Below are 16,122 nucleotides of genomic sequence, written 5' to 3'. Positions count from 1 at the left end.
CCCCCTCCAATTGTGCGTTCGGCTGAACGTGTCACTCTTTGTAGTCTGCTTCGGTCTTGTGCAGTGCTATTCCCAAACCAGGAGGTGATGTTGCCAGTCAAGATGCTCTCTATTGTACATGAGTAGAAGTTCTTAAGGATCTTCTGACTGACTTGGAACTTCCTTAGGCGCCTGAGGAAGTAGAGGCGTTGTCGTGCCTTCTTCACAACACTGTCAATGTGTGTGGTCCATGTCAAGTCCTCGGATATGTAGGCTCCGAGGTACTTAAAGCTGTTGACTCTCTCAACCGGTGCCCCGTCGATGCTGAAGGGGCTGTAGTCCTTGACCCCCGACCTCCTGAAGTCCACAATCATCTCCTTTGTTTTGCTGACGTTCAGGGAGAGGCTGTTTTCCTGGCACCATCCCGCCAGGACCTTGACCTCTTCCAGGTAGGCCCTCTCGTCGTTGGCAGAGATCAGGCCCACCACCACTGTGTCGTCAGCAAATTTGATGATTGTATTGCTACTCCGCTGAGCCACACAGTCGTGTGTGTACAGGGAGTAGAGGAGGGGACTCAGAACACAGCCCTGGGGGGCCCCTATGTTGAGGGTGATGGATGAGGAGGTGCAGTTGCCTGCTCTCACCACCTGGGGTCTGCCAGTCAGGAAGTCCAAGACCCACTGGCAGAGGTCATAGTTCAAGCCCAGGTCCCTGAGCTTGGCTATGAGTATGGAGGGGACTATGGTATTGAATGCCGAGCTGTAGTCGATGAATAGCATTCTCACATAGTTCCCCTGCCTCTTGTCCAGGTGTGATGCTGCTGTGTGCAGCACATGGGCTATGGCGTCCTCCGTGGACCTGTTGGGGCGGTATGCAAATTGCAGGGGGTCCATGTTGATGGGGAGGGAGGAGCAGATGTAGCCCTTTACTAGCTTCTCAAAGCACTTCATGGCTATGGAGGTGAGAGCTACAGGGCGGTAGTCGTTGAGGCAAGCAGGCTTGGATTTTTTGGGTACAGGTGATAGTGGACTTCTTCAGGCAGGTGGGGATGACAGCCTGTTCTAAGGACAGGTTAAATATGTCAGTGAATACCGGGGCTAGTTGGTCGGCACAGACTTTTAGGACGCGGCCGGGGATGCCGTCCGGACCTGCTGCCTTCCTGATATTCACTTTTTTAAAGGTCCGCCTCACCTCATGCTCTGTTACCCTGAACACTGAGTCTCCATCAGCAGCAGACCCCCCCCCCCCCATTGCCGTGGCTTGTGGGCTGGTGTTGTTATTACCAGCATCAAACCTCGCATAGAAGGTATTGAGGTCATTTGCTAAGGAGATGTCACTGTTCAGTTTGAGGGAGGCGCCTTTGTAGTCTGTCATCGTTTTGAGCCCCTGCCACATAGCTCTAGAGTCAGCTTGTTCAAACTGGAGTTCAATTTTGTCCCTGTAGCGCCGTTTGGCCTCTGTCACTGTCCTCCTTACGTTGTATCGCGCCACCTTGTGGTCATTCATGTTGCCTGCCACTAGGCCGTCGTTGTATGCTTTGGTGCGCTCTCTCAGAGCTTCACGGACGGATTTGTCTACCCAGGGTTTTTGATTTGGGTAAACTCTCATTTTGGTAGTGGGGATTGTTTCTTCCACCAAAGTACAAACATAGTCCAGCACTGTCTCCGTGTAGACATTAATGTTATCTGTGTCGCGGAACACGTTCCAGTCTGTGCAGTCAAACGCAGCCTGGAGCGTCTCCTCTGACGTCAAATCCCATTTCTGCACCTCTCGCGAGACTACAGGAGTGCTTTTGATTCTCTGTTTGTACTTTGGTGAAAGGAAAATGGACGCGTGATCTGATTTACCAAAGCCACTATCAGAATGAGCCTTGTAGCCACCCTTAAATTGCGTGTAACAGTGATCTAGGATGTTACCGCCTCTGGTGTTGCAAGTCACATGCTGATAGAAGTCAGGTAATACCTTTCTCAGATTGGCGCTATTGAAATCACCCAGCACTAAAATGGCGGCGTTAACGTTCGCCGCTTGTATTCTATTTACCTCGTCGTGGAGTCTGGAGAGCGCGACGTTGTTACTGGCTTGCGGTGGAATATACACTCCGATCAGGACGATCGCCGTTAACTCCCTCGGGAGGAAGAAAGGACGACACTTGATGGTTATATATTCCAGGTCTGGGCAGCAGTGGTTGGATAATTCCTTCACGTTAGTTGGATCGCTCCAATTGTTGTTAAACATGAAGGCGATACCTCCTCCACGTTGTTTGCCGGACTCTGCTGATCTATCCTTGCGGTGGATGAAGAAGTGTTCGGCCGGTTGGATAGCGTGGTCTGGGACGTCCGGCGTCAGCCACGTTTCGGTGAAGCAGAGAACGTTGCAGTCTCTAACGTCCCTTTGGTATTGAATCCTTGCTCGGATATCGTCCAGTTTATTGTCAATTGATTGTACATTGGCTAGCAATATACTGGGTAATGGCGTTCGGTGTCGTCTGGATCTCAGCCTGTTACGGATCCCAGCTCTCTTCCCACGCCGTCTGGTTCCTTTGTTCCTGGGGTCGGGATCTGGTCCCATTTTCCTGAGAATCTCCACAGGCCATTGTTGCGGTTCGGAAAGCTGATCCAGTGAGTAATCCAATCGGTAAGTTTCCCGTAATCCGATGTCTATAAGTGACTGACGGTCATACACATTAAATGCACCTACTGTTGGTACAGACAAAACTCTTAAAACTATAAATATTAACAAAAGTAAGCACAGTCTCGACGGAGCGAACAGAAAGGCAGCCGGTCGGAGCAGCGCCATCTAGACAGATCCTCCAGTCCACGGCTGTTACCTCGTCCTGGCCCTGCCTGGTGTTCATTGTTCGTTAAGCAGCCTGATGGCCTGGGGATAGAAGCTTCTTTTGAGTATTTCTGTGCTCGCCTTGAGACTCCGGTATCGCTTGCCTGACCGCAGCAGTTCAAAGAGGCAGTTGTTCGGGTGGCTCGAGTCCTTAATAATTCTCTTAGCCTTCCCCCTGCACCGCTTGTTGTAAATGTTCTGGAGGGTGGGGAGCCCCCCTCCGATTGTGCGTTCGGCTGAACGTGTCACTCTTTGTAGTCTGCTTCGGTCTTGTGCAGTGCTATTCCCAAACCAGGAGGTGATGTTGCCAGTCAGGATGCTCTCTATTGTACATGAGTAGAAGTTCTTAAGGATCTTCTGACTGACTTGGAACTTCCTTAGGCGCCTGAGGAAGTAGAGGCGTTGTCGTGCCTTCTTCACAACACTGTCAATGTGTGTGGTCCATGTCAAGTCCTCGGATATGTAGGCTCCGAGGTACTTAAAGCTGTTGACTCTCTCAACCGGTGCCCCGTCGATGCTGAGGGGGCTGTAGTCCTTGACCCCCGACCTCCTGAAGTCCACAATCATCTCCTTTGTTTTGCTGACGTTCAGGGAGAGGCTGTTTTCCTGGCACCATCCCGCCAGGACATAATGGAACAACCCATCTGGGGTGGCAAACGCTGTCTTCTGCATATCTTCTGGTGCCAGGGGAACCTGCCAGTAACCTTTAGTGAGGTCTAAAGTGGTTATATACCGGGCTTTCCCCAGCCTTTCAATTAGTTCATATACTCTGGGCATAGGGTAGGCGTCGAACTTGGAAATGGCGTTTAGCTGTCTGAAGTCATTGCAAAACCTTGGGGTTCCATCTGGTTTAGGGACTAGCACTATGGGGCTACACCACCCACTATTTGACTCGACAATAACTCCGGCTTGTAACATGTCCTGTACTTCCTTCCTTACTGCTTCTCTTCTGGCCTCCGGGAGGAGGTAGGGACGTAGTTTCACCTTCTTCCCGATGATCGTGGGGATGTGGTGGTGGATTACCTCAGTTTTCACCGGTTCGGTGGAGAACACGTCCCTATGGCGCTCCACCAGCTCCCTGAGGTCGTTCTTCTGGGGCTTGCTGAGTTGGTCTCTCATGGGCACCTCCAGCGGTTGGGTCCGGCCTGGTATCTGTGGTGGGGTAAAAGAGTACAAAGCCTCCCTGGCTTCCCATTTTTTAAGCAGATTGATATGGTAGATTTTCACCAGTGGCCGTCTCCCTGGCTGCCGCACCCGGTAGTTCAGCGGACCCACCTTTACCATTACTTCATAGGGCCCGTGACATTTAGCTAGAAATTTGCACTCAGATGTGGGGACCAGTACTAACACTCTATCCCCTGTCTTGAACTCCCGGGTTTGTGTGCCCCTGTTATAGACCCGGGCCTGGGCCTGCTGTGCCTTGGTACTGGGAAATAAATGTATACATATGATTAAAGTGCTTTACGCTTCCACATCAGCAATGATAATGACTGGCAAAATATGCTCCCCTCTCTTCCCAGTCTCTAGATCTTCTAGGCAGGGTTGTCCTTTGAGTCCTGGACTTTTCACGCTTTCCCTGGAACCATTAGCCCATTTTACAAGACAAACAGAAGAAATCTTCCCTATAACAATCAAAGATACCCCACACAAAATTGCTCTTTATGCAGACGACTTATTAATTTGTATGCAGGACCCCTCCCAATCGGCCACAAATTTACTTAGGATAATTGACGAATTTATTATGTCTTCAAATAACGTACCGGACTGCGACTTAACATTTGACGGTTTATTTGATCCGCTCCACCAGTGCACAACACACACACATCATCTCCCGTTACCACAACGCTTTACGGTATATTACAGCAGTGTCGCAACATTACCGTGCCATCTTAAAGGCCCGGTGAACACCGTTGTGATTCACATACACAACATATTCCCCCCCCCCACAGGGAACCCCGAAGAACATCCCCATACAGTTTAATTCATATTTAATTCATACTAACAGTCCCTGCAGCCTACCTAGGTGAACCGGGTAGACTGCCAGTCACCGACATAGTCTTGTGGATTATTCTGCCACGCAACAGACTATGCTCTGACTAAACCGGTCAATGAATAAATATAAATAATCTGTAACATAAATAGTCTATCTCTCAAGTAACATAGTCTCTCAAGTAGGCCGGTCTATTCCGGACGCGGACTGGCCGTGCGTCCCGGTGAACCTGGGGCTCGACTGGCAATGGCAATGGTGAGCCCCGCTGGGCGCGGTCTGGAGAGGCCTCCAGGTGAACCTGGGGCTCGGCTGGCAATGGCGGGCCCCGCTGCGGCTCATCTGGCAAAACCCAGTCCTCAATGTCCAGCTCTGAACCCTCCCTGGACTCTGGGTCCGAGATGGGGTCGTTTGCCACCTTCTTAAGCCGGTTTGCGTGCCACCGTGATCCATCGGCCAGACGAAAGGTGGCCGGGCCCAGCCGGGCCGTGACCCGTATCGGTGCCGACCAGAAGGAGAGCAGCTTGTGGTCCCGGTGGGGATGACGAATCCGGACCCAGTCTCCTTCTGTGAAGGAAGGCGCTTTCACCCTCCGCCTCCTGTCGAACCGCTGCTTCATTCGACGCTGAGCATCTGCGACCCTGGTGCCCTGGCAGGGTATCACTGCCGGAGCGATACTTGCCGGGACCCTCAGCCAATCCAGGGGAAGCTGCAACTCGCGTCCCATCATCAGGAGGGCTGGGGAACTGCCCGTAGTTGTGTGCGGCGTCGCCCTGTAGTGAAGCAGAGTGCGGAGTAAAGCGGCTGAGAACGGCAGACCCTCCGTCAGGTGCGCTCTGATGCCGTTCTTCAATGTCTGATTAAACCTCTCCACCCCCCCGTTTGCCTCCGGGTGGTAGAAGGCTGTACGGACGTTGTAACTGAGGGGTACAATTCCCTGACTGTATTAATCAAGTATTGGTATCATTAAACCACTACCGTCCTATGTACATTACTGGCCATACTGTACACAAGTATATGATGAGAACTTCTCCACAATGAAACGGTTTCCACACAAATACTCGTTTAGAATATTTATTACAGCAAGAATACAGAATATACTTTAATCTAGATGCGCTTATAAGGCAAGAATATGTGCATAGGCAAATCAATAATGAATATTAGGAATTATCTATGGTACTCTGGGAAGGGGGTGTACTACCGGTTGTAAGCCAGCAGGGGGAGGCAATGCTCTATACAAAGTCAATAGTTCCACAGGGACAATTACTCCCTGTGTCAGCGGGGAAAGGCAGCCTCTGTACTCTCAGTGTGCGCGCCGCGCAGGTGAAGCCGTGGAGCCTCAAGACGGGCTCGAGTGATGTCCTCACGGGCATGTGTAGATCCCACAGCAGTGGGTGTAGACGGTTCTCTGCTCCAGCAGCCACAGTCAAAGCAATGAAGAATAGTAATCCTGCCGGAAAGTGGCTCTGCAATCACCGGTGTAAATCCTCCGTGGTCCACGGTGGTTCACAGTTGAACTTGACGTTACTATCCTATGAGCACGCGGCAATAAGTGCTCTATGTAGACGCACAATTACTCACTTCACGTGGTCTTTGACTCGTAATGAAGGCCTTTACTAGCAAGGAGCGAACGATACGTTGAACAAACGTAGTAGGATAACACAACTCTATTTTGGGGCAATACGAGCCCTGCTGTACCGCACGTTGCGTAGTGGGTAAGGCTTTACTTGGTAACTGAACTGAACAAGACTGAACGGGACAAGGGACTTCACATTTTACTTGCGCCATATTTATATGCACGGGGGATAAACGAGTGCCAGCCTGCTCACTGTCTCGTAGCCTTGGGCAGAAGCGGGCATGCACAGACATGTCGTGTCGGTAGCTTTCAAGTCGGCTCTAGGGGGTAAGTCACTGGCGCCTGGTGGCACGCCATCCAATAGGAGAATGAAATATTATGGGCTGTGTAACTACTAGGTTAAAGGGACATTCCGTGTATATGTACAAAGAATATACAAGGGATATCAAACGATATACAAATATTATGCATAAATAAATATATATATTCGGTTTAATCTGACCCTTTGTAACAGACGTGGTTAATCCCCCTGGCCTCCATGAAAGTGGCAAAGTCAGCAGAGACAAACTGCTGCCCATTGTCCGTAGTGAGGGTGTCTGGAATGCCCCACCGGGCGAACAGGGCGGAGAGGAAATCCGTGACCACACGGGTAGTCACAGACCCCGAGGCGGCCACCTCCGGCCACTTGGAATGGAGGTCATAGGCAACCAGGAGGAAACGCTGGTGGTGTGGGACACCATGGAGCTCCCCACAGATGTCCAGCTGGATGTGCTTCCAAGGTGCGGGTGGCCATGGCAAAGGCTGCAGAGGCGCTGGGGTCGGCGGCCCCGTCTTACCGCTGAGAAGGCAGGCTGAGCAGTCCCTCACCATTGTCTCTATATCCCGGTCAATGCCCGGCCACCACACCAGATCCCTGCAGCGCTGCTTCACCCTCACGATGCCCAGGTGCCCCTCGTGCGCCATGGTCAATATGCATGCTCTGAGGTCACTGGGGATGACTGTGCGAAGCCCCCGAGCCACACAAACACTGCTCCAGCAGGACAGCTCATCCTTGACCCGATGAAAAGGCGCCAGCACCTCCGGGACCTTCACGGGCCACCCCCCCCTGATGTAGGTGCGGAGCTGGGCGAGCGTGGAGTCCCCCTCCGATGCAAGCTGAAGGTCCTCCAGGGAGACTGTGGCCTGGAGCGGGCCGTGAAGATGAAGGACAAGCTCCGGTTCCATTGGATCCGGGCACGTTTTGGGTGCCGGGTCAGGGGTGGCACGGGAGAGCAGGTCAGCCACTACATTCTCCCTGCCGGGAGTAAACACTGTGGTGAAGTTATATGGCTGGAGCCTCTCAGACCAGCGGTGAATCCTCAATGGCTTGTGGCCCGACCCGGATGTAGCGAGCAGGGCGGTAAGAGTCTGGTGGTCCGTCCGCAGCGTAAAATGTTGTCCGTACACGTACATGTGCCACCGTTCACACGCCCAGACACAGGCCAGAGCCTCGCGCTCCCCCACCGAGTACTTCTGTTCCGCTGGGGAGAGAGCGCGGGAGACAAACGCCACTGGGCGCTCCACGCCCCGCTGGACCTGAGACAGCGCAGCCCCGATCGCCGTATTGGACGCATCACAGGTGACAAACGTCGGGCTCGCCAGATCGAAGAACGCGAGCACTGGTGGTGAGGTGAGCTGCGTTTTAAGTTGGCGAACAGCGATAGAGCAGGCTGGGGTCCACTCCCAGACCGCGTCCTGTTTCAGGAGCCTCCGAAGCGGGGTGGTGGTTGTGGAGTATTGGGGAAGGAAGCGAAGGTAGTAGGCTGTCATCCCTAGAAACGACGAGAGCTGCGCTGGGCAGGACGGCTCAGGCAGGCGCAGCACGGCCTCCACGTTAGACTGGAGCGGGCTGAGGCCATCAGCAGACAGGCGGAACCCCACAAATTCGATGACTGGGACAGAGAAGGTGCACTTGTTCCCATTCAGCGTGAGGTTGTGACCGGAAAGGACGTCCAGCACCCTCGCCAGGCGCTCGTCGTGGATGGCTGATGTTGCACCATGGACCACTATGTCATCCAAAAAAACGACCACGCCCGGGATGCCGGCGAAGATGGTGGCCATTCTTTTTTGAAAACAGCTGGGGGCCGAGCTGAGACCAAAAGGCATGCGGGTATACCTAAACACTCCGACATGCGTCACGAAAGCCGTAAGGTAGCGACTGTCAGGATGCAGTGGAACCTGCAGGTAGCCCTGGCGAAGGTCCAGTTTGGTGAAAACTGAGGAGCCGTAAAACTGTGCCGCCAGTTCCTCCACTGTGGGCAATGGGTACTTATCCGGAATCACCGCTTTGTTCACCTGCCTGAGGTCGACGCATGGACGCAGTCCCCCTAATTTCCTTTTGGCTATCACCAGGTTGGAAACCCATGGTGAAGCGTCGATGCACTCGATGATGCCCGCATCCAAAAGCTTCTGCAGCGGTGACATCGTTGCGTAGGGCGAGGGGCAGGCGGCGCAGCGGCTGGATCACCGAACGCACCTCCGGGATGAGGAGAGGCTGGTGGTGAAACGCAGTGAGGCAGCCCAACCCACTAAACAGAGCAGGCCAGCGCTGGTGCCAGGGCGAACCCACAGACAGAATGTCAGCCCCTGTATTGTCCACCAGGGAGAACCCAAGCCCACAAAACAAATCGTAGCCCATGAGGTTGGCTCCTTGATGAGACACTTGGAAAGTGAATGAGGGAAGGGCCTTGGTCCCGTAGCACACGGTGAAGGTGATTGTGCCTGCCATTCCTATCTTAGAGTGTCCATACCCATACAGGTCCTCTGCGTTGGCGGTGAGCGTCCGGCGCGGGAAAAGTCGTCGAACCGTGGAAATGTTCAAAAGTGACTTGGAGGCCCCCGTATCCAACAGGAGTGGGAGAACCACTCCGTCCAGTTCCACCGTGCACCATTTAAATGCACGAGAGGTGGCGTCCACTGAATGGATGGTTGTCGGCGTAGGTGGACGTGGCGAGCGTGGCGGCGTGCTATCAGCACCGGGAGCAGAGCGGCAGACCCGGGCGAAATGGTTCTGCCTGCCACAGCGTTGACACCTCTGTCCCCTGGCAGGGCAAACTGGAGCCCGGCTGGGGTGTGATGAGGAGCCACAATTTCCACACACGGCCCGGCGTGCTGTTGACGCGGTCGTACCCCGGCGTGCAGCAAAATTTACCTCCAGGCTGTCCTCCGGGAAAACCGGTTCGGGAAACTCCCCGGACGGCGCCACTGTTTGAGTCAACATCAGAGGTTTGGGGAAAACATTACTGGAGGGTGCTAGCTGTGCTGCCAAACCTGCTGCTGACTCGAGATGGAAAGCAATATTAACAGCCTTTGTCAATGTCAATTCATCTGGCATCATTAATAGCTTATCCCTGAGCTTAGGGTTGTTAGTATGTTCAGCTAGCTGATCCCGTATCAGTTCATCTTCCATCACTCCAAATTTACAGAGGCTAGCCAGGCCCCGTAGGTCAGCTACATAGTGGTGGATCGACTCACCCACTTGTTGACGTCGCTGACGGAAGACGATCCTCCGGAGCATGACGTTTTGTGGAGCAGCGAAATGTCCCCGACAGCAGTGTGACACAGTCTGCATAACTCGGTGCAGCTCCGAGAGTCCTAAAGATCCGTTGTCCCTCGGTTCCTAGATTGTGAATGAGCAGGGCTCTCTTCCGAGCAGCGTTAGCGTCGGCGAGCCCGACGGCTATTATGAGCGTATTAAACGCTTCCAGCCAGTGAATCCACGGAACCGGTGGCTCGCCAGGCAGGGCGAGGAACGGAGAGAGAGGTGCAAGTAGGGAATCCATAATCCCATCCTCGTCGCAAATATTATGTCTTCAAATAACGCACCGGACTGCGACTTAACGTTTGACGGTTTATTTGATCCGCTCCACCAGTGCACAACACACACACATCATCTCCCGTTACCACAACGCTTTACGGTATATTACAGCAGTGTCGCAACATTACCGTGCCATCTTAAAGGCCCGGTGAACACCGTTGTGATTCACATACACAACAGAATTCTGTAAACTATCAGGCTTCAAAATCAATTGGCCCAAATCAGCTTGTCTACCTCTTAATGAATTGGCCAGAACGGTGCAACTACCGTTCCGTGGGCTCAAACACTACATCCACACCCTTTTTTTAAGCTCATCAGAGACAGAACAACCTCAAGGGGTTTTGTTTCGGATTTCTATACACTCAAATCTGTGACGGTTCCAGGGAGGACAATGTAAACAGTGGCCACAGTGTAAATAGTGGTCACAATGGGAACAGTGGTCCCCTACCTGGTCTCCTGCCTCCCTCTAGTGGCCAGATGATTCAGATGGTGCAGGCAATCATCACACCGATATTGACTATTATAATGAATATAATTAATGTGATTTCATGGTGTGTGTTATTGAATGTCCCTTCCCTTGTGTGATGTGTTTCCCCTGTCTGCTTGTGGTTTTGTAATTAGCTTTTGTGTTTAGTTGGTTGTTGTGGTGTTTTAGACTGGCCTGGCCAGGTGTGGCCAATTGTAATTAGTCAGTGTATATATGTGTGTTCGGTCTGCTCTCTCTGCTCTCTTCTGCTCTCTCTGTGTGGTGACATTCCTCCGTTCCCTCTGTTCCTGTCGACGTCGTCCTTACCCTGTAGTGTTGTTCTATAAGTAAGTGTTCGATAGTATTCTGTTTTGTTGCCTTTTATTTTCGTGTTCACAGTTCGTTGTTCCTCAGTGCCAGCTCGGCTGAGCCTGTTTTGTTCTTTTGTAACGTGCTTTTGTTTACCGGCTTGCTCTGCAAATACATTTCATTATTTACTACTACTTCGTCTCTGCCTCCTCTCTCGTCATCTCTTCCCTCTGCAATTGCGTTCTCACCCTCTCAGCACCCCTAATCCTAACAGAATGTCACGACCACCAAAAAACGCAGCAGAAGGTGTGGCCGATACCATGAGGATCATCCGGAGCCTGATGGACGGTGACATACAGAATTACTCACCGGCCAAGTGGGTGTTCTGGTTCCGGATGATCAACCGGGTCGCCACGGAGAGCCCGATAGACGAGCCAGCGATGCGGGACATAGCCGACCAGGTCACTGCCCTCATGGAGGGGTGTAGGTCGAGGGCTAATACAGCTAGCCTGCCGAAGAGTGTCAGGTTCACGGTCAGCCTAGAGCCCCTCACCGCCGTTGAGGCTGCTCAGATGTCCATCGCTGACCAGATGTCTTTAGCTGGCACAGCCCCGTCCGTTAGCATCGCTCCTATAGCTAACCAGGAGTCCCCAGCTAGCACAGCTTTGCCCGTTAGCATCGCTCCTATAGCTAACCAGGCGTCCCCAGCTAGCACAGCTCTGCCCGTTAGCATCGCTCCTATAGCTAACCAGGAGTCCCCAGCTAGCACAGCTCTGCCCGTTAGCATCGCTCCTATAGCTAACCAGGCGTCCCCAGCTAGCACAGCTCCGCCCGTTAGCATCGCTCCTATAGCTAACCAGGCGTCTCCAACTAGCACAGTCCCCACTGCTAGCTTAGGCTCTGCAGCTAGCCAGGCTTCCAAAGCTAACCCAGCCCCCACTGCTAGCTTAGCCTCTGCAGCTAGCCAGGCCCTCCCAGCTAACATTGTTCCTGCAGCTAGCCAGGCCTCCCCAGCTAGCACAGTTCCCACTGCTAGCTTAGGCTCGGTAGCTAGCCAGGTTCAACCAACTAGCATTTCCCCCACAGTGAGTCCAGGCCCCACAGTTAGCCTAGCTCCCGCAGCTCGCAGACCTCCGAGAGTTAGCAAGGCTTGGAGGTCTAGCAAGGCTCAGGCTAGTATTGCTAACAAGGCTTCCACAGCTGGTCCAGCTTCAACGCCCAGCTCAGTCTCTACACCTGGTCCGGCCGCAACACCGGCTGCCGCCGCTCCCCTTCCAGCCTCCATGCCACACCTCGTCACCTCAACTGGTCCGGCCTCCACGCCCAGCCCAGCCTCTACGCCTGGTCCGGCTGCTACGCCGGTCCCTGGCTCCTCGACTGGTCCTGGCTTCCCCTCTGGTCCAGCCCTACGCCGTGATCGGCGCCCTGGTCCTCGCCGTGGTCCTTGCCGTGGTCCTCGCCGTGGTCTTTGCCGTGGTCTGCGCCGTGGTCTGCGCTGGATCCTATTCCGGGGGGCGTTGCCATCGCACCCCCGTGCCGGCTCTCCCGATCCAGTTCCTGGTCCGGCGACGGGAGGGTCCCTCGTCCGGGATCCTGCTCCGGGGTCCTTACCCTTGCCCCTTGGCTCCAGGTCCCCTGACCGGCTCCCTGTTTCTCTCCCCGCCTCCCCTCTCCGGTCCACCCCCCCTTGTTGGGACTCTGTTCCCCGGTCCAGCCCCCCGCTCCGGGCCTCTGCACCCATCCCCACCCCCCCTCGTCAGGCCTCTGTTCCTAGGTCCAGCCCTGCTCTCCGGGCCTTTGCACCCATCCCCACCCACCCTCTCCGGGCCTCTGCACCCATTCCCACCCCCCCTCATCTGGCCTCTGTTCCCAGGTCCAGCCCCCCTCTCCGGGCCGCTGCTCCCGTTTTCAGCCCCCCTGGCTGCTATGCCCCTCCTGGGTTGTTTTCTCGGGCTCCCGGTCCCAGTTTTCCGGGCCCCCCCCCTCAGCCTTTTTCAGGGTATCGGGCGTCTGGAAGACGCCCGTTCGGGGGGACGTACTGTGACGGTTCCAGGGAGGACAATGTAAACAGTGGCCACAGTGTAAATAGTGGTCACAATGGGAACAGTGGTCCCCTACCTGGTCTCCTGCCTCCCTCTAGTGGCCAGATGATTCAGATGGTGCAGGCAATCATCACACCGATATTGTTATGGTTTGTAACCGACCTCAAACGCAACGGCACAGAGAGAAGTTTCAGAGTTAGCCAAAAGCTAGGGCGTATTTATTTACAGAGTCACACGAAGGAATGAAGTACAGCAATAGAACAAACGGGGATCTGGCAGGAGATGATGTTGCGGCTCTGCAGATACTCCCAGTAGAAGTGGTGAGGTATTGGCTTGTGACGTCGTAGCGGCTCTGCAGATTCTCCCAGCTTTCACTCCCGGTGGAAACGGAGAGAGAGAGAAAATCTGAGTTAGCCCAACGAACACACAGAGACAGAGAGGTGACTGGTCCAGTAATAATCCAAGTGACTTGATCTTCGGTGTACCACACACAAGTTAGCAGAGTCCAGAGAAAAACAATACGGTAATCCACAGTGTAAATCCAACACAAAAATAGGTGAGTCCAGTACAAACAAAAACGGGATCTCTTCGGTGTTTCACAAACACACAAAAAACTGATGATCCAAAAAGACTGTTTCCAAAAACTCACCAGAGCGCAACGCGTAAAGCGGGCAGATAACGAGGCGTAGCTCCGAACGGGGAACCAGGTTCTCTACAGCAGTTCTCCACAAAAGATCCTGGAGAGCAAAAAAACAGCAACAGCGACGGGGAAAGCAGGTATATGCAGGTGTAATTCAGAACAGTAGTACACAAAACGACCCGGCATCGAATGACAGAAGGTCAGAGTATATGAAGCCTCTGGGGGCGCTGATTAGAACACACATCAGGTGCGTGATGGCAATTGATACTTGACTTAGAAGTGTGCGTTCGGCAACGGACCAATCATCACAGAATCCTCACAGTACCTTAAAGGAACGGAGCGTGTGGCCGGGAACGGACCAATCATCACAGTACTTTAAGAAGCCTGTGGTGGGGAAAGAACCAATCCTCACAGATATTGACTATTATAATGAATATAATTAATGTGATTTCATGGTGTGTGTTATTGAATGTCCCTTCCCTTGTGTGATGTGTTTCCCCTGTCTGCTTGTGGTTTTGTAATTAGCTTTTGTGTTTAGTTGGTTGTTGTGGTGTTTTAGACTGGCCTGGCCAGGTGTGGCCAATTGTAATTAGTCCGTGTATATATGTGTGTTCGGTCTGCTTCTCTGTGTGGTGACATTCCTCCGTTCCCTCTGTTCCTGTCGACGTCGTCCTTACCCTGTAGTGTTGTTCTTGTCTAAGTAAGTGTTCGATAGTATTCTCCGCTCCATCGTAAAAATATCCTACTTTCACCTCCGCAACATTGCAAAAATCAGTCACTGCCTCTCCCCCCCTGCTGCTAAATCCCTCATTCACGCCTTCATCTCATCCCGCCTGGACTATTGGAACTCCCTCCTCACTGGTATCACCTCCCGCTCCCTCCATAAACTGCAAATGGTCCAAAATTCAAACACTGCATAAACTTTAAAACACTACTCCTCACCTTCAAAGCCCTCCACAGCCTGGCCCCCCCCTACCTGACTGATCTCCTTCTTCCCTACCGCCCCACCCATTCCCTCCGGTCCTCCTCCACTGCCTCCCTCACTGTCCCGACATCCAAGCTTAAAAACTTTGGAGATCGGGCCTTCTCGCGTACTGCACCCCGACTCTGGAACTCCCTCCCCCAGTCCATCAGAGACTCCCCTACACTCTCCACCTTCAAAGCTTGCCTCAAAACCCACCTGTTCTCCCATGTTCAACCCCCCCCACCCATAACCCCCCCCCCCTCCAACCTGATTGATGTCTGTCTCCAGTCTTTTTGTGCTATCATGCTGTCTTCCCTGTTCCCCCCATGGTCTCATGTTCCTTTTGTTTTTGTTTCTTTGTTGTTTCTTTGTTTTGTTTCTTTGCTTTTGTTTCTTTGTTTTTACATTTGCTCCCGACTATTGTCAGCGACTTCGGGTTATTGAGAAGCGCTATATAAGTTAAATGAATTATTATTATTATTATTCTGTTTTGTTGCCTTTTATTTTCGTGTTCACAGTTCGTTGTTCCTCAGTGCCAGCTCGGCTGAGCCTGTTTTGTTCTTTTGTAACATGCCTTTGTTTACCGGCTTGCTCTGCAAATACATTTCATTATTTACTACTACTTCGTCTCTGCCTCCTCTCTCGTCATCTCTTCCCTCTGCAATTGCGTTCTCACCCTCTCAGCACCCCTAATCCTAACACAAATCCACATACAAAAACAAATCATTAGATATAGTTTGGCGAGAGGACATCCCAGAATTGGACCCTGAGTTTGATTGGGATGATATCTGGACTAATGTCACATTGGCTTCCTGTTACCCTAATCACCAACAAATACATTTTAATTATATTCCTAGGACGTATCTCACACCTAGGAAGCTTTATGCTATGGGGTTGGTGGCTGACTCTCTGTGCACTTTGTGCGCTCTGAGGGCCACTGGCACTTATATGCACATGTTTTGGAAATCTATAACAACTAAACTTTCAGACATATGTAACCTGACAATTCCACTTACCGCAGCAACACTAATCCTAAATGATATATCACTACTACCGGCCTCCATACAACAAAAAAGACTCATCCTAGCGGGAGTTACAGCAGCCAAAAAATGTATAGCCATGAAGTGGAAACAACCTGAAAAACGTACAACGATCAATTGGTCTTTGACACTTTTTGATGTAATTTACATGGAGATCTCCACTGCTCGGGTGATTGGAGTAGGGCAATCCAACATTGAACTACGGGCCTCAGCGGCCGAGAAAGTAAAGGCCATGATCTAGCTGCGAAGCGGGGTCTGTAACGACCCCAGGCCCAGCCCTTGGTGGGCCTGTTATGATAAAGACATTGGACATTCCCTACCTCCTATCAGTGGTCTCATGGCGCACTCTAGTGGGCACCATCAGACGGTGCAGGCGGCCATCTTGACTGGTCTGATATATGTAAATAATGTAATCAATTGTTTGTTTA

The sequence above is a fragment of the Notolepis coatsorum genome, assembly GCF_963971535.1.
Source record: "Notolepis coatsorum genome assembly, chromosome: 16".
Taxonomy (NCBI): domain Eukaryota; kingdom Metazoa; phylum Chordata; class Actinopteri; order Aulopiformes; family Paralepididae; genus Notolepis; species Notolepis coatsorum.
The sequence above is the reverse complement of the archived record's forward strand: the minus strand, read 5'-3'. Positions refer to the sequence as shown.